Here is a 25201-nt window from a genome sequence, read left to right on the forward strand (position 1 = left end):
TGGAGGATGAGAAGGGGTGTAGGAAAAGGGTGTTCTAAAGGTCTTGGAGAGTGTTCCTCCTCATTGCTAGCACTCGGTGCAGGCACATGTACACATCACATGTGGTATTGCATTACATCAGGTCTGCATCTGCTCCTCCCTCCACTGGCAAGAATTCAAAACATTTTCTGGTTGCTGCCCTTTTGCTGTCAAAGCCAGCACTTGGAATAGGAACAAAATATGTAATGGTTTCAGAATAACTTGCTTGTCACAGATCCCTAAAAATGAAAACAGTTTTAGTAGTAGTCTCTGAAGATGAGGTGGACTGAGGATTTTATGGAAGAAAAGGACATTTGAGGAGCCTGCAGGCTGCTTGCACTGCTTGCTTTTAATGCTGGAGTTCATCTCCTGAAGCCTGAGGATAGCAAAAGAAGTTGTTGGGAGGCAATGTGTTAAACACCCGAGGCATTCAAGTATAAAGACCAAGACCTGCAAAAAGTCAAAGTATTTCTGGAGGCTGTCCAGGAACACACTATCCGTGACACAGTGGGGCTACCCATTGCTGGGGCATGTCTTTGCACATATCACTTCTCCAGGGGGACAGTAACACTACCTTCTAGCAAAAGCTGTCCTCCAGGTCTTGGCACTTGACCTTTACCAGCCCAAAGCTAATTCTTCTAGCTTAGCAGGAAACAATCCCCAGTTCCCTGCATCCCCCAGAACTGCCCTTGAACAGAGGCTCCCTGAGGATCTGCCTGCAGTGCTGCTCATTGCTTTTCTTGCATAATCTCTGGGGAGTAAAACCATGTGAGATGTCAGATCTACCTCTGCACACCATCAGCAGCTTGGAAAGGAAGACAGCCCCTTATTTCAGTGGAGCAAAGAGTTAAGTTCTCTATTATAAAACTCAGACCAGAGTTCCTATAAAATGAAATGAAGTAATAAAATGCAGTTACAGATTATATTTGACCAGATTCTTTCTGAGCTGTTTCAGAGCCTCATCTGAAGCAGTAGTTGAACTTCAGACCAGGGCTGGCTGCTCTGGGGCTCTTCTCCCCAGCCAGGGGTGCTTCTGTGTCCCTTCCCCAAGATAGTCCTTCTAGCTTACAATAGCCTCTTGCTGCTCACAATGTTTTTAAGACTCTCACAAATGGTCTCCAAATCACTGATCACAAGAGTTATTCCCTGTATGCATCTCTTATTAAATGAACAGCATTTGCTTTAAGTTCTTCATAAAAATCAAATCTGTATTCTTTGCAAGGAATACATATTTGGCATTTGGATGTCTTCAATGACCTTACTACCTTCCTCTTCCTCCCAAGTACACACATCTAGTGTTGATTTGGGGTGTTCTGATGAGAAAACAGCCACACACAAATCTTTATCCCTAAATGACTGATGAAAACAGGAAGAATCTGGGCTATTATGGAGAAAAAAAATGCGTAAGCACTGGAGAAGACTCTAAAAGTACGTGGTTGGGGTGAGGTAGGTTGAGGGACTCCTATAATAAAAGAAAAAGGTATAAAGAAGAGAGGACTGGCATATTTTTAAGTTACGAATTTACAGCACCATTTTAACTAATTCTTTACCAACTACAGCAGTGGTTTCACATGATTCTAATAATTTATGATTCCATATGCAACATCCTAGTGTTGAACTCAAGATCTTTTCAAGGTGACTGGCATTGACTGGCATAGAATGGGCACACAGGCAAGCGTGCAGATGGACCTTGTTTCCCAAGAGGCTCCTAACCAATATCAAAAGTACAGAGGACTAGAGTTGCCCAGAGACTGCAGTCCAAGTCAAAAAGACACTGCATGGCAAGGCGAGAGAAGTCGGCTCCATCTCTGCAACTGTCATAAGCAGATCACACACTCCTACCTTCTCTCTGTCAATGGGGTTCTGCGAAAGTTAACATCTTTTGATGACCACTACCTAGCTCAGCTCATGCCCTCACGTGGCACTGACCACTCAGTCAGTGTCTCTGAGGTCACAGCTTGGCTGAATTCCTGTGGCAGCAACGAGACATTCTGACATTTTCATTTCTCCTGAAAGTGTGTGTCCAGAGATGCCCAGGGAGTCTTATTTAGCAGAGCACTGAAACACAAGCCCATTACTCTGCCTGTCAAGTTACTTATATGGTTCTCCATCACTGCAGTGCCTACTGTCTTTATATTGTTGTAGATGAAAGGAGTTTATCCCCCAAGGTAAGGAAATGTTAGCCCTAGCCTATGAACCATGACCTAGAGGCTAAGACCACACAGGGAAGTTTGTGGCTCATTTGGGAAATTCACTTTTCTCTGAACCAACTTCCAAATTCTGCTTTCCTCATCAGCTCTTCTCCGTTTCATTACAGCACGTCCCTTGCCATCAAATGAGGCCTTTGCATCTATTTTTCTTTTATGCTCCAAAAAGAAACTTCTGGCACTTTTTCTTAAATCTAATATTTTCCTGAAAAACAATATTTTCACAATGATCTCTAATGAGATTTCACAGCCAACCCTCCAAATAGATGCCATATTTCCAATTCTTGCATGAAGCAAGGAAGGAAAGCAAGAAACCATATAATTTATTTTCCTAAGGATGGAAAAATACAACCAAAACAATCTGCTTGTAACCTTGTAAGAGCACAGCTCCATTTGGTCACGACAAACCCTCCTAAGCTGCATACTCTCCCAGAAAAGCTCGACACTGTCTCTGAGAACAAACACACTGAAATGGAGGATTTTCTAATGGTCTCTGCCGGTGGGAAAATTCCCGTGTACATCAGAGAGACAAAATCAGTGTAGTGATGCTGCAAATAGTCCCCCAACAAGCTTTTTTCTGCTGGAGCATGTTTATGTGGCAAAGACCACACAGACAGTGGGGGCATCCTCCCACAGAGAATTTTGGGCAAAATTGCTTCATTTCATGAGATCTGGTCCAGGCCCAAAGCCAAACATTTTCTTCCTAGGGATGTTCCTCCACTCCCTCCAGAGAAATCAAGCTGGCAGGGAAGACTTAGCATGAGGCAAATTTCATCAGAAGCCAGGATATCACCTCAGCCTTCCTTTCAATGTAACAGTAGGTTTTTAATCAGGGACTCTTTCTGATTACTACCAAGTGCCATAAACAACCAGGATTTGCTATCATGCTTTTGGATTATTACCAAAATCATAGTGTTATAATACACACTATGCAAAAAATTATTACCGCTGCATGCAGATAAAATTGTTACACTTAAAGAGCACTAACTTCTAGGCTGGCTGCTTTAAACAACTCTTGCTATTATCATCTTTGATAATAATTAATTCCTATCGTTTGACACAATCCAGAGATGCTTTGGCAGTTTTCGACATGCCTCATCTGGGTTTATTTATTTATTTCTTTATTATTTTATTATTTTAAGAAACATTGTCATCAAGAAACCTGGAAGACCCAAGAAAGAGTTGATTGATCACAAGGTCCTATCAAATGTCAAAGCTGGCCCTTGCTGACCTCCCATCTATTCAGAACTGCTTTGATTTAATCTACAAACTGGCTGCCTCTCCTGCCTGTGAGTTCTGTCTGTAACCCATGTGTCAGTGTTTTGAGATATGACCTGCTTCACGCTCCATTCATCTCATCTGAAGGACGGAAATTAAACTGGAGGGTCAGCAAGGGGCATGGCTCAAAATACACACACATTAAACTGGAGTCTTTTGTTTGGGCCCATCAGAAGAGTTAGAGCAACCATCAAAAATGATATTTAAGTGGAATTTATTTTCTTTTTCCTATTGAAATTTGTAGTACTAATTTATGTGGAAGGGTGGCAAGCCTTGCCACAGCAGAAGGAAAAGTAATCATGGTGCCTTCCCAGAGAAGTGCTTGTGATGCCTTTTAATGCTATGAGTATACCAGTGCGTGGACACCTCCAGGTATAGCAATGTGCACAAGGCAGTATTTCCATTGTAAATCCAGTATCTCAAGCCTTTTTACAGTGATCATAATATTACAGCTTGAACTGAAACATGGTGGAAAGTTCACAGCATGGATCACAATGTTTTAAACCTCATCTGTCTTACTTGGGTTTTATTATAATTTGGGAAATGCTTAGCTCACTTCTTACCCCGTGGAACACAGCCAGCAGCTCAGATGGATAACTCTCAAGGGTGACCACAGTTTTGCAGAGCAATTTTCATATTGGATTTTACTTGGCCAGGAGAATGAGTATGAAGCATGAACCTTCAAAAGCCATGCCAGCTTTCACGCACTCCCTACAACTCTGGTGCAAGCTGCACCAACTCAGACTTACTCCTTGCATGAACTGTAGGGCAAGCCAGGGCTCCTGCAGGCTGGCTGCAGGTGGACCTGCTATGTTTGGGTTGACTCATCTCTGAGATTCCCCATGAATAAGCCAGGCTGCTCCACCTGTTACACAGACTTTCTTGTGACAGGTGGCTACAAACCAGATTTTCATTTGCAGAGGCAAGGTGGAAGATCTGGGTTCAGCTAGGACTGCTCTTGTACCTCCATGCCACCAAGTATGGATTTGATATGAGGCAATACCATCACTTTGAGACACCAGTAGAACATACTGATGGCCAAATAATTTATTTTCCCATTCTCCTAGTTCTGTCAAGCTTCCTTTTGCTGTTTTCCCTATCCCTTAACTCCTCTCAGCTTGAGGTGTGCACAGGTAGCAGGATGCATCTTGAGGTAGAATCATAGACTATCTCAAGTTGGAAGTGTCCCATAAGAATCAGCGGGTCCAACTCCCTGCCCCTTGCAGGAATAGCTTACATCTTAGAGCCAGAAACCTCTTTTATCCAGTGCTGCTCATAATTAGGGGTCATATTGAACGTAAGGCACTTTACAAACAAGACAGACACCCCATTCCAATGGTAGGTAATTGTGGACCATTTGTGTGTCCAAACGTCACCTTTATTCAATATATAGCGCTTAAATTTATACAGACCCGCTCAGTAGCATTGCACACAGAACATCTGAAAAAAAACCCAACCCACACGCAAGCCTAAATTGCATTGTTAGTCTGGTTAGAGAAAAAACTTTAAAAATGCAAGAGTAATTTTTGAGATGGTCAGATAACAAACCACACGCACCCCAGATACAGAGTGGGACATGCGGCTGAGACAAAAAGTGTTTCTCCTTGAAATCTTTTCTTTCCCACAGGTCTGTAAAAATTCATAGTTGATAAAAGTCTAATGCACTAACCTATTGGGTATGCAGATTACTACTAAGTGATGACATTTAACTAAAGTAGCACCATCCCCACTAACAAAAAGAGCAAATAAAGGTGTTCATATGCAGGATCTCATGAGAGCATTGGTAATCATCACCATTTTTGCAAATCACCTTGTCAATTCAGTAATACAAAAAAGCCCAGATCTCATTGATCCATATCTTTCTTCAGCCTAGTATCCTTAATAAATTAATTAACTCAAACCCCCTAACAGTTTAAAAGCTAAAGGAGACATTGTTTCTGATGGTATGCTGCTGCTTGCAAATCTACCTGCCAATCAACAGCAGAAAAAAATGTAGCGGTTTGTAAAGAGATTCCTTCTTTGGAAGAAAAAAACGGAATGATATTTATCAAAGGCATATTTGCCCTTGAGTCTGAAAAAAGAAAGCACGAAAATGCCTTCAAATCCTTTTTAGTTCTAAGGCATGTCTTTTTGTTCATGCTTAACTGCAGAAGAAAAATTAGGAACAAGTGTGTGCATATCAGTGCATGTGTTAGCATAGGCTTTAATTGGTTAGGAGTAAATTAATGGCTGCTTGCAATATTTCTGGCAATCTGTTATAAGCTATGTAAATTTTTAAAAGAGGTTTCTTGAAAAGGCTGGCTGAAATCCTGTAATTCATATTCTGCTGGGGGAATTGATTTGAGAAATAATAATGAAATGTTTTACCTCAGTGATGAATCTCAGTTTTGTAGCACTGCAATTTTTTAAAGATTCTTGTAAATAATGCTACAAGTGTTTCTAAGAATAATCTACTTGAAATAAATATATCTGCCTCTGAATTAATAGCATTTTTTCACTGTTCTTTTTCACCTCTTTCTTATTCTACCATTCCAGGGGTTCATTTCAAAGCCAGTATTAGCTTTGATATTATTATAATAAATTAAAATCCAACATTTGTTACCATGTGGCCTGCTCCGGTAGGGTTTAATAGCAGTTTTGCTATTGAATTCAGTGGGAACTTAATCAAATCCTTAAGAAGCAGGTCCAGTTTTATAGAGGCGAGCTGGAAATGGCCCAACACACCGCTGACTCTTCAAGGTGAGCCTGCCTCAGTCATTTTGGTGGGAGCCATTAAACATTGATTGGGACAGAGAAAAAACATCTAACTTGACTGCCCAGGGCACTCATTAAGGCTGCAGGAGAAGAATTAAAGCCTCACATGAGGTAGATGAAGGACATGGACCTGAACCTCCTGCAATCACTTCTCCTTCAGCACACGCAGGGAAAGGGAAAAGCTCCCATGGCAGTGCACCAGCTGCGGAAGGACTGCATCTCCTCACTCCACTCATCGTTTCAATAGTTCCCACTACTCACATGGACCGTCCACGCTCTAAATGGTTGGTAACCAACTCTTAGAACAAACACATAGGTCTTTAAGAGGCTTACAACCCAATACGCAGGGTTTTCCTCTGGTTTTCAGGGAACTTGCAGCAACTGTACTTCAGCTGAACACACGCCATATGCCCAAGCAAGTTTTAATTGCCGTTGGCCTGAGGGACACACAGACAGAGACGCTTCCACTTGTCTGCAGAACAACCTCAGCAGTAGGAAACTCAGGCCTAAGAGGCCCAATCCAGAAACACAGCCCAATGGAGAAAGTCTGAAAGCTTTATGGCTTGTCCTAGGCAGGTAATACTGAATAACTCTGGAGGAAAGTCCCAAGACAGGAACTGACTAAAAGCAAATTACAGGTATAGCTTCTATTATGACTGTACATACAGCTCCTGCTATGAGCCTAGCTGCTTTAGTTCTACTTATCTCTTACCCTGCAAATCTGACACTTTCCTTTTTAATGCTCAGTGGTATGCAAGAAAGTATCTTGTACTGTCAATAATGCTGTTATCCTTTAATAAAAAATTAGAAGCTACCAAAAAAAGAGAGAGGGAGGGAAGTAGAAAGGCTATGAAAGAATATGGCTCAATGCCTAGAAAACTTCAATATGTTGTAAAAGGAAAAGATTGCTAATTAGGCTCTTGCGTAGTCTATTCTAGTCCCCTCTGTGCTGCAAGAAATTTAACACAGCTCACTTGGCTGATGGTTGGAGAAGTGGGAATAGAGTTTGGGAGCTCTGGAATCATATTATTGAGATGATCTATGAAATAATGAGGGGGAGAAATGCAGCTGGATGCAGGGATTTCACTGTTGGGCTCAAAACACAGGGAAAATGTTCTTAAACAGAAGGCTGGTCCACCCCACGGCTCATCATTACACTTAGCTGCACTAAAGCCTCCCACCAAACTGGCCTCACATTGCTTGCGTGCTCAGTGGTGCAAGGCAGGGAAAACAGGCTTTGGAAAAGCTGACAGCTACTCCAGACAATCCAAGAGATCAGCCATGCTGTTTTAGAAAATAGGAAGAAAATGATGCAGGGAGCACCACAAGAACTGTGCGGGCCATGAGAAGAACCTATGGATGCACTTCCTGAGCTCCCCATTTTTAACATCTGCAGCCAAACTCTATGTTTCTCTGAATTAGGGTGTAAACCCATGTGGAGCGCAGATAATGATCTGGAGTTTGGGAAAGACAAATGGTGTGGCAATGCACCTGTCAGAGCATCATCCCTGGAGATCTCAGCTCAACCCTTGCACCTCCTACTGCACAGGTGGGCTATCCCAGGAGCCACTGGCTGGGTCTGGCCCCTGCTTGTCCCAGGGAAACCACGAGGAAAGCAGTTCTCATGAAGGACCTCCAGCAGAGCTGCTCATGTTATCCCCACTGTTATTCATCAACCTGCTGATTCAAGAACAGCTACTCCCAAGTCATTTTAGGTTTGCTAATGCTGGGTTTTCTTTCCTGCACTTACAAATGACTGCTTGCAGCTTCTGCTGCTGTTATTATAACAACCTGCGTAAAATCTCTCATTTCTCAGAGATTTTGGTGACTTGAACTTGGTAAATGGTATCCCACTAGTGATTTCAGTTGGAAATGGTGACATTTTGAAGTCGAACAATGTGATTTTACCTGGAGATCAGCAGCTCAGTTACAAAGATTTGCAGGCATGAAAAATTATTTTGAAAAATATGGAAGATCCTTTAAACTCTCAGCACTGTATCTTTGGGCAGAGGCAGATGAAATAACATGCACACCAGACAGCTTCATTGCTACCATGGAGTAATACGTATGGGTTCATAAACAAGCACTCAAGATACCTGCTGGCCTGTCCAGGCAGTAGGCTTCAAAAGATATATGTATACACAAATAACATATGGCTTAATTTACATACTAATTAATCTGTAATATCTTATTCACATATATCTTAATCTGAAGGTGCTATATAAAATGCTTGCTTTTAAGGAGTGAGCAGGCAGCTGTGTGCTCTTTAGCTGCCTGCTGGGTTAAACCACGACAACTTGACAGACAGTCATGATAATCTTCATTTTAGGTTAAAAAAGGAATTAATAATGACTTTGGTTAATACTAAAGAGCAAGTTCAAAAAGAGAAATGGAAAACATCTGCAGCCTCGAGTCATTAGGGTAAACTCCATCGAGGCCAAGGAATTTATTCAGCCTTAGCAGTTCAGTGAGGTGGCTCAGAGCTTCCTCCTGCCGAGTCAGGTGACCAGTGGGGTGGGCCACAGTGGCCCTGTCTTCCCCTGGGCAGGTCACTCATGTCATTAGCTACAAAAGTATGCCATGAATGTGGGTAATCACCCTCAATTTAATGTTACCTTTCCTCCTAGAGACTGCAGCAGCCATCACAGGCAGAGCTGCAAATAGACAAGTACGGAGGGAGGAGAAGTTGTCTCAGCTAAGTCAAGGCAGGGAAGAGGCGATGGGAAAAGCTGAGTTGATTCTGTTCAGCTCACAGCCTGCATGGGGCTCAAGGTGGGCAAGGTGGAAATGGAGGAGGCTACGGACCATTGCCCCAGCCTGGCTGAGTGTTTACACCAAACCAACATAAACCAGATATGCCACTTCATCAGAAACGCAACATTTTACGGAGTTATGGCCAGTCTGGATTCAGTTTCTTCAGGAAAGCTTCTAGGATCCAAGGCTTCCAGAGCACTTTGGATCACATGTGAAGCGGGACACAAACTCTTGGGTTTCTGACTCGCATGTCTAGGGCAGGGATTTGTTATGGGGAAGAGAATTCTCAAAGAGAAGATATTAAAGAAAGCCTAGATTCATTAAAAAAAATATTTAGTGGCACTGGTCTGCTAAATCTATGAGCTCAGACATAGACAAGTTATGCTCACATTACTGCGGAGTGCAGATGGGCATCTGCTGCTTGTCTCAGGCAGCACATGTGGATGGGGAGAGGGGTCCACAGAGGGCACAGTGGCTTGAGAAGGATCCCAGCCGGGAGGACTGTCATTGCCTTGACTTTCAGGCAGTGTTTCTATTCACAGAAAGGAGTTTGCTGAAGAGGAGCAACATGATTTTAAGACAACTATTATTTACTGTGCAACCTGCCATTGCAAACTGTGATTAAAGGTGCTCTTTTTGCTAAGACACAGCTTTTCTTTTACTGCAAGCTCTGCGTTTAAATTCTGCTGATATTTTGAAAAGGACAGGTGCAGAGGGAGAGCAATAGGGGCAAGAAAGCATCTCCAGGCTGGCCAGGTTTAACTGGATGCAAGCATAGTGTGCTCCTCTCCTTGGGGCTAAGGTGACGACTGGTGGCCAAGGGGACTGACATGGTTGTGGATTTTTGGAAGAAGCCTGTAGTGTTTGCATTTCATTGAGGGCAAAGCTCATGTACTGAGTGATATGTTCCTAGGTGGTGTTATAGGCCTATTTCATCCAAAAAATATTTAATAAATTTATACTGACATCAGCTCCCAGTAGGCTCAAACGCTATGGTGCTGTGGAGATAAAATCAACCCTGTGTGATTCCTGTCCTCCTTTGTGGGATGACCGAAGAAATTCAGGTTATGAGACTTCGCAGCTGGGGGTCACTTTTAGGGACCTTGGCCCACATCACACAGCAAGAGGAAGGGAGAGGAAAGATGAACATCAACCTGCTTAATGCTTTTGGCTCTGGGAGATCTTGTCCTGGGGGAAAACCTTGCAAATCCTGCAGCTTGCAAAGGCAAGCCAGCATCCTGCACACGAGCAGGCTCATGAGGAGACAGCTGCCTTCCTCGGTCCTGCCTGGCCGCAGCTGCACTGGCGGTTCAGCCAGGGCCAGGGGGAATCCTCCACATGGAGGGCTGCTTTCTTCTCCTCTCTGCAGCTGGTCCCTCCGACTGCCATCTGGAAATACCTTTCCTCCTGCTTCGGTGCCAAGGAACAGCTTGCTTACACCTTGCTTCTGCGCTACCCTCCATAGCCCTCCCTTTTGCCAAATTCCTCCCTGCAGTCCCCAGTGAATGGCACAACTCCCCCTTCACTTATTTGTTTTTACTGCCTGTCTACAAGCTTTCCAAAGAGCGCTTCATCCTTGGAAAAATATCCTTCCCTTTAGCATTTTGGATGCTGTTTGCCCAGCAAAAGCCTTTAAGGGATACAGATTCCGGACCATCACGATTTTAAAGAGGGCCTAGAGAGATCATACTGCTAATTTTAAACAGATGGGCCTTGACACTAAAAGATACCTTGATTAAATTAAATCTGTGCTCAACAAAGCTCTGACAGAACAACAGTGACCCTATTTATAGGAGATGCCATTGTACTGACAGTCTGTAACACACGTACTCTGCTTGTGTTCGGTTTGGTATTGCCTGAAGGAAATAAACAGCACCATGAAAACATAAAATCTTTTTCTTTTTTGAAGTGAGTTAAGCAGCAGGTAAGGGTTTCTCTGTGAGGAAGGAATTACGCCCACATAGCAAATGCCATGGGAACAGCGGTGCTCCAAGCACCCGCTCCTGGCTGCCTCCACGGGGAGCTCCCCAGGGAGCCCTGGCCATGCTGGATCCTGTGCCTTGCAAAGCACCATAGCGCTGGAGAGAGCTGAGAGCACAAATGCAAAATAGGCATTTAAACTTTAAAAATTAATGTTGACATTTATTTAAAAATGTGAGTTGGCAGCTCTCCAATGGTTCACTGAGTACATTAACTTAGTCAAACGCCCATTGCTTCCTCCCCTTCCTACTAACAAGAATGTTTTCAAAAGGCAATCTTTGCAAGCTCTGCAGCAAAGTGTATACCTTTCCTTTTTTTTTTTTTTCCTCTCGTCTAAGCTGATGAATGCAAAGACTATTTATAGAGAGTAGATCAGACACAGGCTTGAAGAAAATCTAGATCAGGGTGCTCTAAAATTTAGAAGCGAGAAAGGACTGTCTCAGGGCCAAGATTTAAAAACAGAAATGTGGTCTCAGTCCTGACTCTCCTCTGCCTCTGTGCAGATCTCAGCAAGTCATCCAGCCTCCCCATGCTGCTTCCCACCAGTCCTCCCCTTGCAAGACTGGGAAGCCTTGGTACACGTTAATCAGTGGGCTCTGATCTTCACTTGCATCTGTGAGAGTCACAGTAACACAAATAATTTCCCAAGGAAGTTCATATCTAACACTGTCCCTAGATGCTATCCTGACATGCGCTGACCCTTGGGTCTCCAGCCAGGGCTGTCCCTCCCCTACATGAGCCCCAGCTCCCAAGCTGTTCGTGTCAACAAACACCAAGCCCAATGCTTTTGCAGCACCATCTGTGATATTTGGGGTGCAGTAGTTCTTTGTATACAACTGTGCAATAATGAACACATTTTGCAGCTGTCTTTTGGACATGGGACATGTAACTACAGAGCTGCTTGGGGAATTTCTAGTGCATCCGCTGTTATAATCTCACAGCATTCAGACATATGAGCTGACAAATTTTGTGGCTGTAAACAGCAAAGGCTTGCTGAGAATCTGGACACTAGTGTATAAAGTGGGAATACTTTCCTAACGTGAAGACAAGTGAAATCCGTATGGTCTTTCCAGGCAGTCTCTCAGCCTGCTGGAAAGCCTGCAGTTGCTATATGGGAATAGTGTAATTCCAATATTGCCAGCTCCCTGAAGAACTTAGAACTGAACAGTGCATTAGATACTGGTTTCAGAAGCTAGTTCTGTAAGCCTGTGGAAACAGGTTTTAGGCTATGCTGCTACTGCTGCAGTGAAATGAGAAAGGAATACCCTTAAATAAATCTTTTATGATTACGGGTATGTCATCTATAGACCTCTGATTTCCAGACCTGCTCTGAGCAAAGGCAGCAGTTAATCTCCAGAAAGAGAAGACAAAATCACCTCCAACAGTGTATTTCCCAGTTGATGACAGGCCGGGTTCTGTGCTCCTTTAATATCAAAGAAAGGCAGAAGAACTGGAGTCCTTGGCTTCAGTCCCACAGAATTATTTCAGGATCACACCAAATCAACAGAGATCAGATTTTGACCCAGTTACAGGCTTTTAATTATTTCCCCCCTCAACATATGTTTTATAAAGTTTTCTTCTGAGAAAAAGGATGTGGTTTCATTTTCGAGGAAGTTTTGCTGAAGTGCGTAAGGAACCGAATCCTGTTCTGCCAGTGATAAACTGGCAGGGAACAGCTGGGATTCTGGTGGGAAGAAGGTACCGAGAGAGGTGAGGCTGTAAGGGCTACATATGGCCAATGAATGCAAAATCCATTGATAATGCATCCTTCTACACATTGTTATTGCTACCATAGGTTATATTCATATTACTAAACTAATTAAGCCCAAGCAGGGAAAGCCCAGTGCCTTCCGCACAGCGCTCAGCACAAGGAGGCAATCTGCATTGCAGTGAGGCCATCTCATCTGGGGGCCTCCCCTCCCCCCTGCACCAACCACAGCAGCAACCTCAGTGCTGATTTGAGGTGAGACTTCTGCTTTACTGACCCTGTGCACTTCTACACAAAGAAGCTTTACATTGGCTTGGGGAGAACAGGGTGGATTTTACCCAGATGGCAGGAAAACGACATTGCAGATAACTGCCATTGAAAGCCCTGTTAGACTCCTTTGCTGTGCAATCTCTGCCGTATATTTTAGCAAAATGCTCACCCTCCACTCCAAAATCTCATTAAAAAACAAAATTAAAATGGAAACATTCACCCTTCTTATCTCATAGGTTTATTGCATGTGCTGCATGTGGGTGGTGAGCATGTTAGGTACAATTTAGAGCATAATTTCCTGAGAATTGAAATGTCACCAAAAAAAGGATTGTAAATAATGAAACTTTGAAAGGAATCTATGATCTTTGTAACTGATAATCATATTTTAATTCTGACTTATGGCTCATCCAATTGCCTACAGTTAGAGAAAAATAATTCTTTTTCTTATTATATGGAAATCAGATGAATCAGATGAAAAACTATCCACATCACAGCTTGGAAAGCATATGCCAATATTCAGTGATGTGAGCAAAGCCCATGAATCTGCTTCAGTTTGTGGTCCTTTTTTATTGGTTTTCCTCAAATATTTATAAGAGATCTATGTTCATAAAAATGTTGGTTGAAAAGTTTGCTAGAGAAATCATAGATCACAGAATTGTTGAGGCTGGAAAAGTGAGTTCATGGAACAGGTCCTACTGAGTTAGGCTAGTAGGAGAAGCTGGAAATCTCTTTTCCTCTCCGTAGGTTTTTCAGAGAGCCAGCCAAGTACCAGAATTAGCATTAGATCACATTGTTGCTCAATCATGGATTCAGAAGAATGACTATTGAATGGTAAATACTCAGAGTGAATAGTTTATCCATAGTTCCAACAGGCACCAATATGATGGCACAATGCTTCGGATCTGATTTGAATATTAAAAAAAAACAACAAACATACAAACAAACAGAAAAAACCAAACACACTCCCCCTCAAAAAAAAAAAAAAAAAAACAAAAAAACCAAACAAACCAGAGACATCAAACATTGTTCTAGAATAATTAGGAAGAGTAAAAATGGACAAAAATGCATCAAATAAATTATTGCAAATGCTTTGCCTAATGACTGATGCCACAGAGACATGCTGCAGTGTCCAAGAAAAATGAGACCACAGGATTTCAGTGCCTAGACATGTTCTGATTTTGGTTTAAGCCCATCTCTCTCCTATTGTTTCCAAAAGCCTTGAAGCTTTACATAAGGAATTACCAATAGCTCAGGCTTTTTGGGGCTGGAGGACCAGATCAGTGAACATTTCTGACACGAATAAGTTCTCAAGCTCATCACCAACAAGCCAACAAGGTAAGACAAGCCATAAGGGTAAGATTTTGTGTAAAGCCCATCATCACTGCAAAGCAAAGCTGTATCCCAGAGACTCCATCAGCACCTGACCAGGGAGTACCTCAGGATGCATCTGCCTCCCCTCCTAACTTCCTGCTTTTTGCCACAGTTTTTTGAATTTCCCAGTTCCCCATGCCCACAGCTGCTGAATTATACATACGCTGATGTGCACACACATACATACACATCATTCAAAGGAGAAAAAAATTAATAGCTGCAGAGCAACTTCCAAATAATTAATTTCATTCATTATGTTGCCAGGACTCTTATTTCTGGTCCTCTGCCATCCTGCTTTTGACTAAAAAAAATCAAGATCAGTGCTTTACAATTCTCTTCCTAAAAGGGACTGTACAACACTATAGCAAGATTCTTAAGTTATTCATCCAGGAACTCCACAAACGTAGGTGTTACTACAGGAAAAAGCAGAGCAAGTCCTCATCTCTCCTAAAGGCTGCATCCCAGTTTCCTTTGGCCTTACACCAGTCCCTTGTGTGCCCTGAGGTCAGCTGTGCAAACCATGCTGGGTGAGGGTATGTGTCCCCAGGTAGCTGGCACTGGGGAATGCCTGAGACACACCACAGCCCTGCAAATAACTGTTTTTCTTGTTCAGTGGCTAACCCAAGTTAGGGGGAAAAAAAGAAAGAAAATAAATCACTTTGTATTGATGCAAAGCAGCATTTTTCCACATTTTCTTGGCAAGAAATAATTAAGCTAATAAACCAAAAAGTAAAAAAATATCTGTTTAAGATCACAGTCTGTTTGTGTGTTTGTTAACCCTTCCCCTGATCAAAGCTGGGCTTCTCTGTGCATGAGAATACCATTCTGAAAATTAAAAAAGGGGTCCAAATTTTCCTCCTCTTCCCCTCTTCTCTACCAGTCAAGCTCTCAAACAGTTCACTGCAGCCACCCTTCACATCTCCGTGACCTCCCTTCCCACCCACCTCTTCTTTTTTCCAAGCTTTCCTCTTGGCTGAGGACCCGTCACTTCGTGAGGAGATGTTTTGCCATAAAGACACGATTGTTTGAGATTTCAGTATTGGCCTAGTTTAGCATTTGATGTCATTCTTTCAATTACCAACACTGAATCGCCTTTGTATTCAACAGGACAAACCCAGGGATATGAATAAAAAATACCATCTATGCTGATACGAGACCCGATCCGAAACTATCAGACATACCAGCTTCATTCTATATACTCCAGAAAAAATAACCTTTCAACAAATTTAGACCCCTGATGGTGACCACAAGTTCCTCCAGGTAAACACAAGGAGCCAGAGCAAAGCATTGTTTTAAGGCTGTCCCAGGATGCTTTCTGCCAGCATGGGGACAGTTTTACTGTCCAAGGCGGTGAGTGTTTGTGTGAAAATGGAACGTTTCCAAACAAGAGACAAGGTGAATTTCTTACACGCTGCAAAACTGACTGGTGATTTTTTTAAATAACTACATATGTTGTATTATCTTGGACTTCTTAATGCCTCACATCCCTAATTGTAGTAGTAATTATTAGCTCATTTAATGAAAGCTTTGGAAACAAAATTGTGTGGGAGTATTTCAAGTCATGAGTTAAGTCTTTTAACTCAGTAATTGCCAATGATTAATTCGTTTTTCCATTTAAGTGCTGAAAAGCTGAAATATTATTTCCTTGAACTGTATTTGTGCTTGGCAGTTCTGAGTTAATTACTACTCTGTGAGCACCTTTAAATCAAATTCAGAGGTGTCCAGGTGTACATATCATGAGGTCCTGGTAAATCCTTCAACATCTGCTTGAAAAAGGATTACTGAACTTGAGTGATGATGCTGTTCTCCTGAAGGTCTACCCGTTATGTACCTACAGCCATTAAAGGCACTGCAAGTGCAATAGCAATAAAAAGCTAGGGCTTATGAAAGTTCTCACATAAATAAGGATTATACTCATGAACGTCTGGTTTGGAAATCATCCACCTTAATTTTCTGGATGGAAACAAGGTCTTGGTCAAAGCCCTGGAAAAATACAAGTATGTGCATAAATCACTGGTTCACTGGCTGTGACTGGTAGAAGAAGCTGCGCTTCCATAAGGAGGTGTAACAACCACAGATCACCGTTGAGCTAACCTAGTCTGGGGCTGATTTGGCTCATTTTTGTAACTTCAGCTCCAGACGTGGTTGTCTTACCTGAGGAGCAGGGACTGAAACAGTGCACAGAGAGGGACACACAGGACACAGGGTGGACCAAGGAGGTGCAAAGGACACATTGCACCACTGGAACTGCAGCTCCCTGCACATCCTCAGTGCCAAAGAAAAAGGGGCTCAGGGCAGCCGAGCATGCAGGCAAGCACTTCAGCTGCTTTCCTAAATCATGCCTTTCCTACAGTACTCTCAGATTCCCTGCCAGGACGACATCGAGTTATCTTCTCTCAGACAGAGAGGACTGAGGACAGGAAAGAGACTAAAATGGCATTTTTTCCAGTGGCAAGAAATTATTTTTTTCAAAGCCACAGACAGCATCTCTATCAAAGTGCTAATCCTTCTGCTGTGTGTCAGCATGACTGTTTGCCTATCCCTAGCGGCTGATTTCCCCTTCCTTAAGGATGGTCCCAAGCACTAACACATCCCCAAGCTGCTTCCTGGCCCGGCTAACCTTTGCTTTCCTAGTTCAGGGCTTGGGGACCTGCTAACCCAGCATGCTCCTCACCCTGACAGTGGTGCTTGCCAGTGCAGCACTCTGCCACGACATCACAGCAGAGGAGTACCACCACAGGGAAAGAAGCAGCCGTGTCAGTAGAGGGACTGACATAAGTTCTGGGCCTCAAACAACACATTTTACAATTTCTGTAGCACACTGAAGCCCACTCTTGGGTCCTGATCCTTGCTTCTAGCTCAATTTCTGCATTTTCTCTACTGAGCCTGAAATATAAAAGACATAAAAAGCCCAAAGATCAGAACTGGGACTCAACACTGCCCTTTCCAAAAGCAGAAACAAGACCTCTAGGTTTCCCTGCTCATACAGAACTACCCCAGACCACCATGCAATGCAGCCCCCTGTGCCTCAGCTTGCTTCAGAGCTTGCTGTCTCTCTGGCCCAGCAAGGTGACTCTAACAGAAGAGGCAGACAGCACTGCAGCTGCAGCCTTGAAGTTGGCCCACTCTTTTTGGGAGAAATATTTGAACCCCCTCAGTGTGGGCTAACCCCACCACTGCCCCCATTCTCCCTTCCTTCAGGATGCTCCAGAACACTAATGCATCCAAAGTTCTTTCTGTCCCCGGTTAACTTTTTTAAGTCCCACAACCAAACAATGATAGTGAGCAACCCTAGTCTGATCATCACAGCTTGATCCATTTTCTTTCCTTTTTTTTTTTTTTTATTTTTTTTTTTAAGAAAATGTCAGATCTTTACAATCTAGGTGAGCAAGCCAGGATTCTGATCCTAACTGGAGAGAGGTCTCTACTTACAGCCTTGATGTAAATGCATGCACAGCAAGACAATATTTAAAGCACAGTCCTGTACCATCTCCTGTGGCTCACTCCAAGCTGGGGATGTTGCCTAGATCTCCACTCCACACTGCAGAGGAGAAGCCAGGCAGCCCTGCGTCCTTGATGGCATGCTGCGTCTTACCTAGATGGTAGACATGGTGGCAGCTACCTTGAAAATGCCCAAACCACTGAGTTGATCTTACCCTCTGCCTTTGGCAAAGCAAGGCAAGGAGATGTGAGACCTTCCAAGCTGGACAACCACTGGAACCACTTGCTCAGATATGAACCTACTCAGCTAGAAGTTGGATTTGGGCTAAAACCACCTTCTCCTCTTTCAGCTGCCTATCACAACTAGAACGTTTTATTCCTGTATTTGTTGTGGTCTATCACTCCTTAATGGTATTCCAAGATGTATTAAAAATTAACATCTGTTAACCAGAGACAGATCTCATCCAAACTGTTAAAGTTCAGTGCAAATTATCCTGAACTGCTAAATCAAAAAAATGTAACTTCACTAAATCTTGTTGAGCATTTTCTTCAGTGGCTGTTAAACATAAAATTATGCCCTTTTCCTCATCTCATATGAGTACAGCTCCCTGCTTCTGCTCAAAAACAGCACAGAAAATTTTAATCAAACTTGTTTGGTTTTTCTCTGCATCATTACACTAAATTAAATCAATAACTTTCATGTGGGAGGGAGAAATCCATGATTTTCTTGTTAGCTCTTTGCGCAATCATCTTTCTTCATTAGAGACACCTGAGACCCATGTGAGAATATATGTTAATATATAGGCCAACTTTTAAAATGCTTTCTTTATTATTCATGTTTTTTGAGTGCTGTTGCTAACTGTCACGTGTGAGGGCTGGTGGGTTATAAGTGGAATCATTAAAAATAGCTCATTTTAGTAATAACACAGCACTATTCATGCTTTTTCAGTACTTAACAGTTCACAGGAGACACTCATGCTTTCTTATTTGCCAGATTGTCTCTTCTAAATGTCATTGTCAACCATTCAGATCCAGTTCATCCTCCTGAGCAAGATGGGCTTCATAAAGCCTACCATAACCAAAGCAGCTAAACAGATGGTATGCTGCATCATTGCAATTTCCTCAGGCTTGAGTTTCATCCCTTTAAAATGATAGCTGCTCTTGAAGTAAGCACGTTTCTTTATATCAAAAAATGACATATAATAATTACAGAGGATATGGAACAATTCACTCAGTCATCGAATGAGCAAGATAAATAAATGCAGAGGCAGGTAGCTAGACTGGAGAGAAGTTTGCAGGTTTTCTGCTAGCATGTATAGTGTCCGTTTGTTAGAAAAGCGTGAGGGGTCTCAGCCCTGCGAGTTGGCCTTTGAAAGTACCAGCTCTGAGAGACAAGCTGACAGCTTCAGCCACAGTTTTTCCAGCTAAGTGCCAGCCCCCCTGCCCTACCTTGTAGTCCAGCATGTACCCTAAATTGATGTTAAAGATGATTCTGTGGCTAATGCCAGACCATGAACAACAGCCTACCATACCACTTACAGCTATACACTCCCTTTCCCTTGACCTAGCTGTAAGGGCTGTTAGCAAACACCAGGCAACTCTTTGGTCATCTCAACAGATGCTGTAGTTTAAATGTAGTTTAAGAGTTCAGTACCTCTGAAAATTCAAGCTATTTCAGGGATGTTCGCAGCATGTCAAGCTCCTGAGTTAGTACCAAGGAAGTGGCATGTCTATATGGCACAGCCACTGCTGCCCCAGCTGAGACTGGTGCTTGGGCAGCTGCATGCAACCGGGTGAAGAACTGTTGGTCTTCTCAACAGTACCACCAAAGGACTCAGCAGGTTCCTGTCCACTGCCTCTCCAGGATCTGCTCTCTGGGGAGATTTAACTCAATCAACATGCCACTCCTGTTCTTTGAGAAATTCCAACAAGGAAAAGCTGCCTGCAGGTATTTTGCAAGCTCGCTACACTGAGGCCTGAATTACAGAGGGGAATTAAAAATGTTGGTCCATGCAACCATAGCTTCTCATTTGGGATGACTAGTTCTTCTATTTTCATCTACTTGTCCATCTGATTTATTTGGATTATAAAACTCCAACCCTTACTACAGTTTGTACAGTTCTTAGCGTAAGGACATGCTAACCTCTGTGTGGGTAACTATAATATAAATGAGAGTAAATCAACATCACAAGAATATATTTATTGAACTGTTTCATTCAAGGAGATTAGGAGAAGATGATTATACTGGTATTAAACTTTTTAAAGTTCAATAAATGCAATCTACTTGCTTGTTCCTTTTTCCAGGGATATTATTTTGTTGTATGTTTATAGAGTGTTCTTGCCATGAGCCTCAAAGCTCCTCCAAAGGAAGCCCCTTCGTTGACAAAGCCACCTGTGGGGCTGGCCCACGACAGCTGTTCAGTAGCACACTGGGACACTAGTAATAATAGTACTTGTAGCACTTACATAGCATTTTATACTTTCAAAGTTCTTAAATTAATTAGTTACAGGGCTACAGTATGGATTCAGTCAGGATGTGAAAAGAAAAGTGTATCCAGTGGAAACTACAGGGGGAATTTAGGGAAATGTAATGTAATTATCCAGTTTGGAGTCTGGCCAGAGTACCGCTGCTAGAATGCCATGGGATCTCTAATGACCACACACGGTCAGGACCTCGGCTTTGCATTGGCTCCAAAAGATGAGGAGAGCCCTAACAAAAAGTACTCAGTCATCAGGTACAGGAAAGGGATGATTATACAAAATCCAGTTGCCCCCCAGATGCCTTGTAGCTATGAGCACCAGGCTGGGCTCAACAGTGCGACGGGAGCTGGTGTCGAGTCAAACCTCAGGAACTTCCAAATTCTTTTCAATTAAACAGTTACAACTTTTAGTGATTTTTACAAATGATCCACCTCCTAAGTCCATTAACTGGTCTTAATTGGGTTAAAATCCCTGACCAATTAGTCATCTCAGCCATTCCCCTCTGAACCCCACCAGCACACACACGCATACCCTCATTTTAGCTAAAAAGCACGTCAGGTGGTTGCGTTGCTGAGCTACAGCATTGCTCTGTGCCAATTTGGAAATGTTAATGCCGTGTAGACATGCAAATGTCACAAGGGGCCAATTTTAGGATGCATAAAAGAGGGACCACTAATTGGAAAGAAGGGGGGAGAAAGTGATTACAATTCCCACTCACCTCGGTGGTGCCACAGGAGAGAAAGCAAAATGCTGACAAAAACCAGTCAGTCCTGCCGACAGTGTTAGAGATATGCCACATATTGGGCTGGTGGGGACAGGGACATTTCAGCTTCTCTAAATGTGGAGTGTGGTAAGCCCCACATGCTGGTTTTGGGCAGAACACCCACAGCCTGATGCTTTTTCACACAGCTGGATTTCTGCAATGTTTAATTTCTCAGCAACACTTGAACATGGGTGCTGAGGGATCTTTGGCTGATTTTGAAACACAACATGCAAGGAAGAGCTCCTGGCAGCTGGCTGCCTGAGCACCCTGGGAACTCAGCTTAGTCCGGAGAGCCCTGGAGCAGCTTAGGGATGGTCTGGGCGGGGGAAAGGGGGAGTGGGAAGCCTGCCTGGCAGGCCAAGGACCAAGGAGGCTCTTTTGTCTTCAAGGAACTTGGATCCTCAGGCCTCGTCATCAGCTCTTATGCTGACTACTGGGTGCTGAAGATGCAGGAAGTGAGGAGGTACTTTGTTAAAAATGAAAAAAAAGTAATGTGGCAAAATCGATTTTTTTCTTTAAAAATGTCACATTTTGTAAACAGATTTTTCCAGCATGTTGGCAGGGAATTTCTCACAAACTCTTCCGACAAGTTGCTGCATCCCTCAGCTCACCAAACGTTACTCAACCCTCCATGGCTGCAGTGCGGAATGAGTCACAACACGACTCCCCCTCTAGGGTGCACAGCTCTAGCCGCTGGCAGGCAGCTCCCAGCGCAGGAGGTGTGAGCAGCCTCTACACGCACAACCCGCTGCCGAACAGGCCAGGTTTGCCCTTGGAGCTCAGTGGAGCTACTCTGTAGCTAATAACTGTGTTGCACCACAGCCCTGCTCCTGGGCTCACCCTCCTCAGTGCTGTGCCCAGTACATCTGCTTCTTCCTTCTCCTTGTCACAGCAGCACCTGAAGCCTTCCAGGAGAGCATCAAGGGACCTGAGCAAAGAGGACTTATGTTCTCCTGCCCTACCTCTTCCTTAGGGGAAATTTATAAAGCTCATTCTTTCCATACATGGACATCTCTTCCAGTGCACCATCAATGGCTGTTAATTACATTCCCAATCTTTGCATCCTGTTTTGACATGCAAGATACACAGGAGCTTTATTTTTGCAATTAACATTGGTAGATAAGCGATAGAAAGCACATAAAGGACAACTCTTGATAACATCACACTCTCTTCTGACAGACGGCAGGGACTGACTCCTCTCTTTTACCCCTCTGTCATGTAAGCATCACTCCACCCGGATTTATTCTTGATTCATGCTAGCATGAGTAAAACCAGGCTCAGACTTTTGCCTCCATTTTCAACTCTGGAGGATTCTCATCTCTTGCAGTCCTTTCCAACCCATAGCTAAGCACGTCTGGGCTTTATTTAACTAGCATATTAATTCTGGTTATGTTTACTGGTGGGTAATCTTCTCCATGCCTGAACCACTGCATTTGCCGCACAAATGAGTCCCAAACACAGATTGCCCTGCATACACGTCTTCATTCGGCACCACCAACACAGCCCCTTTTTAAAAAGCAATCCTCTGCTTACTAGTCTGTTCAGCCAGCTAGTTCAGTCAACTCAGTACCCGGCTTTGACACGCCTTTGGCAATCATCATGTTGGCATTTCTCTGCTGTGGTTTTCCATGCCTTGCTTAAAGCAATAGGGGTGCAGCAGGGACCCCGTTACCTCCAGCACCAGTGTACCCGCAATAGTGGCCTCCACCCAAAATGACCACATCACAGTAACCAGTGTTTGAACATGGGACCTCCAAGGCATCCATGAAATTCAATGTGGCAGCTGTTTTTGCATAGTCTAGAGAGCCCTTTTGTTGGATTAAAACTCATTGCTCCTCAGACTATAACTTGGAAGTGACCAAGCAGCAGGGACTTGGACAAGGAAAGAGACCTCTCCTCATTAGAGGCTGCTGCTTGTTGGGTAAAAATTACAGGTCTGAACCGAAACAACTCTGGGTGACACAATGGGACACAGGGAGGGTGTGGGATCCAGTCTCAGCATGATGGTTGCATTCAGCTCTGCAATATGTATGCTGTAATGAGCTGCCAGGTCACAAGGGCATCAGCAGCACTGCTAGTTTGCTTTTACTGAAAAAGGCTTGGTGCTCTGGTTTGGGTAATGAGCTCCCTTGTACGCACAGAAACAAGCACAAAAAACTGCAGTGGGTGTCTTCAGCAACGCAGGGTACTGCAAGCATATCACATCTGACCTTCTGTCATTTCACTACCATTTTGCAACATTTGGAGTCATATTCAAGATCTCAGCTCTTGTCTCTGAAGTGTTCAATAGCCTGACCCTGGGACACCCATATGGACATTTAAAGCTTCCAGGTACCAGGTGTTTCCCACATCGCTACTGCTTCAGCCCATGGGAGCTTTCCCTGAGCAGTGGGTTTGTGTCTGTGACACCAGATTTTCTGGTTGAAGCAGCTGGAGGTGGTGGGCCAGACAACCAGAAGAAACAAGCAGTGCAACATTTCTAGCACAAGGCTCATCTTGCAGAATTAGCTATTGTTAATATGAAAATATATACACATATATTCCTAAAACTCTTCTAAATAACCAGGCATTATTGAGCACTTTCTCTCCCAAAAGCAGTTACAGAGGACTGAGGCGCAGGCAGGCACACTGCAGGAGCTACACAGTCACTGCCGAGAGGAGCACGGCATAGCAGCCCGCAGGGAAAATCATTTCAGAGCAAAAACTCAAGGGGACAACAATCTGAGGGAATTCAGCTGTCTCAGTCATTCCTGTGTCTTTGTCTGGGCTCCTTTTAATGAGGCCCGACAGTTCACCACTGCCCTACCTCTCTCCTTACAGAGAAAGCTTTGTAAGGCCATGTGTCTCTCCTGATCCTCTGATTTCCCTCTTGCAGAAGCCAGTCTCACTCCAGCGGGAGGCTGGCAGAGAGAGAACCATGTACCAAGCCCTGGGCTTTTCAGGGGGGATGTGACCATAGGAAAATGGTTGTAGTGTACAATGAAGGAAAACACAAGCCAACTACAAAAGCTAACAAGGTCCATGACATCTCTCTGGGAGGGTCAGATGCAAATGTGAGGGACAGACTTCATGGTGCCTGTTAATGGGGTGCACACAGAGGCATGCACAGCCCATCTGTACAGACAGCCCTTGCCCCAAGGGATGCTGCTCTATACTCTCTGCAGCCATGCTGGTGATGCAGGGCATGAACCAGTGGCTTTTGACTCTCAGATGACACCAAAACTGAGATGTATTCTGTGGATGCTTTCATTTTTTGCAGTTTTTGTAGGATTCACGGCTTAGATCTAAGGTACTCCCAAAAGCATGGATACATTTCATATGTTTTCTTGTAAGCAGATACTTCAAGGACGTCCTTTATGGTACACCCAGTCAGGCAGTGACTGCAAAAGAATTTAGGGCATGATGCTAGTATACTGACTTTAGCAGATCTCACAGCAACTTCAGTGGGAGTTGTGCTGCGGACAGAGCTTGCCCTCAAGTGAGCAAAGTGAGAGGGGAGGGCTGTGCATGCACAGCCTGCCCTTGGAAGTGGTTGGGGCACCATGGGTCGCTCCCTAGTCCTGCTTTGCCCCCTTTCTGGCTGCATATAGCAGTAAAATATCAGAATCTTTAAATGGTGCAGCTTATTCCTATGGCTTTTCACATCTCCTAGAGAAATAAGCCAGCTTCTGCACTCATCCCAGGTCAGGGTAAGCCAAGGGAAGACCGGGGCGGGGGGGCTGACTTCCTGAATCAGCAAACAATAACAACAGCACCTGGCTTTGTTTCAGCACTGTTTTGCTATGTACCTAAATCTCTCTCGTAACACCGAACCTTGGGCAGAAAACATTTTGTCATCTCCCTGAGCTGTCAGCTACCCAGGAGGCATCACCAGCAGCAGTACTGGGGAGCAGTGCAACCCCTCCCTCCAGCACACAACCTGCTCTGTGCTTCCACGTGATCTCCTGTTACATCAACTCATTTTACTTTGCTAGATAAGTTATCTTCTAGTGAAAGGAAGGGAATTAGGTTTCATCAAAGAGCTTTTCAACAAGTTGTCACCATCTCAATGATTTAGGGTAGGCAGAACACCTCATATTCCCAGTTGCCCTCATGCCACCACAAGCTGCCAGTCAGTGTGAAAGCATAGCCCACTATAGCATCTGGAAAGGTCAGAGTTGAAGTGTTTTCACAGAA

General features: G+C 43.7%; 1 long non-coding RNA gene across 1 annotated transcript in view; it reads right to left on the reverse strand.

The window, feature by feature from the left end:
* The window catches only part of LOC308072745, a 181783-nt gene that overhangs the window by 134420 nt on the left and 22162 nt on the right, over positions 1-25201 (reverse strand). Inside the window, exon 1 of the long non-coding RNA XR_013931776.1 lies at positions 1-25201. This exon is cut by the window's right edge and continues 22162 nt beyond it. This is a non-coding gene — a long non-coding RNA (uncharacterized lncRNA).

Source organism: Falco punctatus, assembly GCF_963210335.1.
Source record: "Falco punctatus genome assembly, chromosome: 13".
Taxonomy (NCBI): domain Eukaryota; kingdom Metazoa; phylum Chordata; class Aves; order Falconiformes; family Falconidae; genus Falco; species Falco punctatus.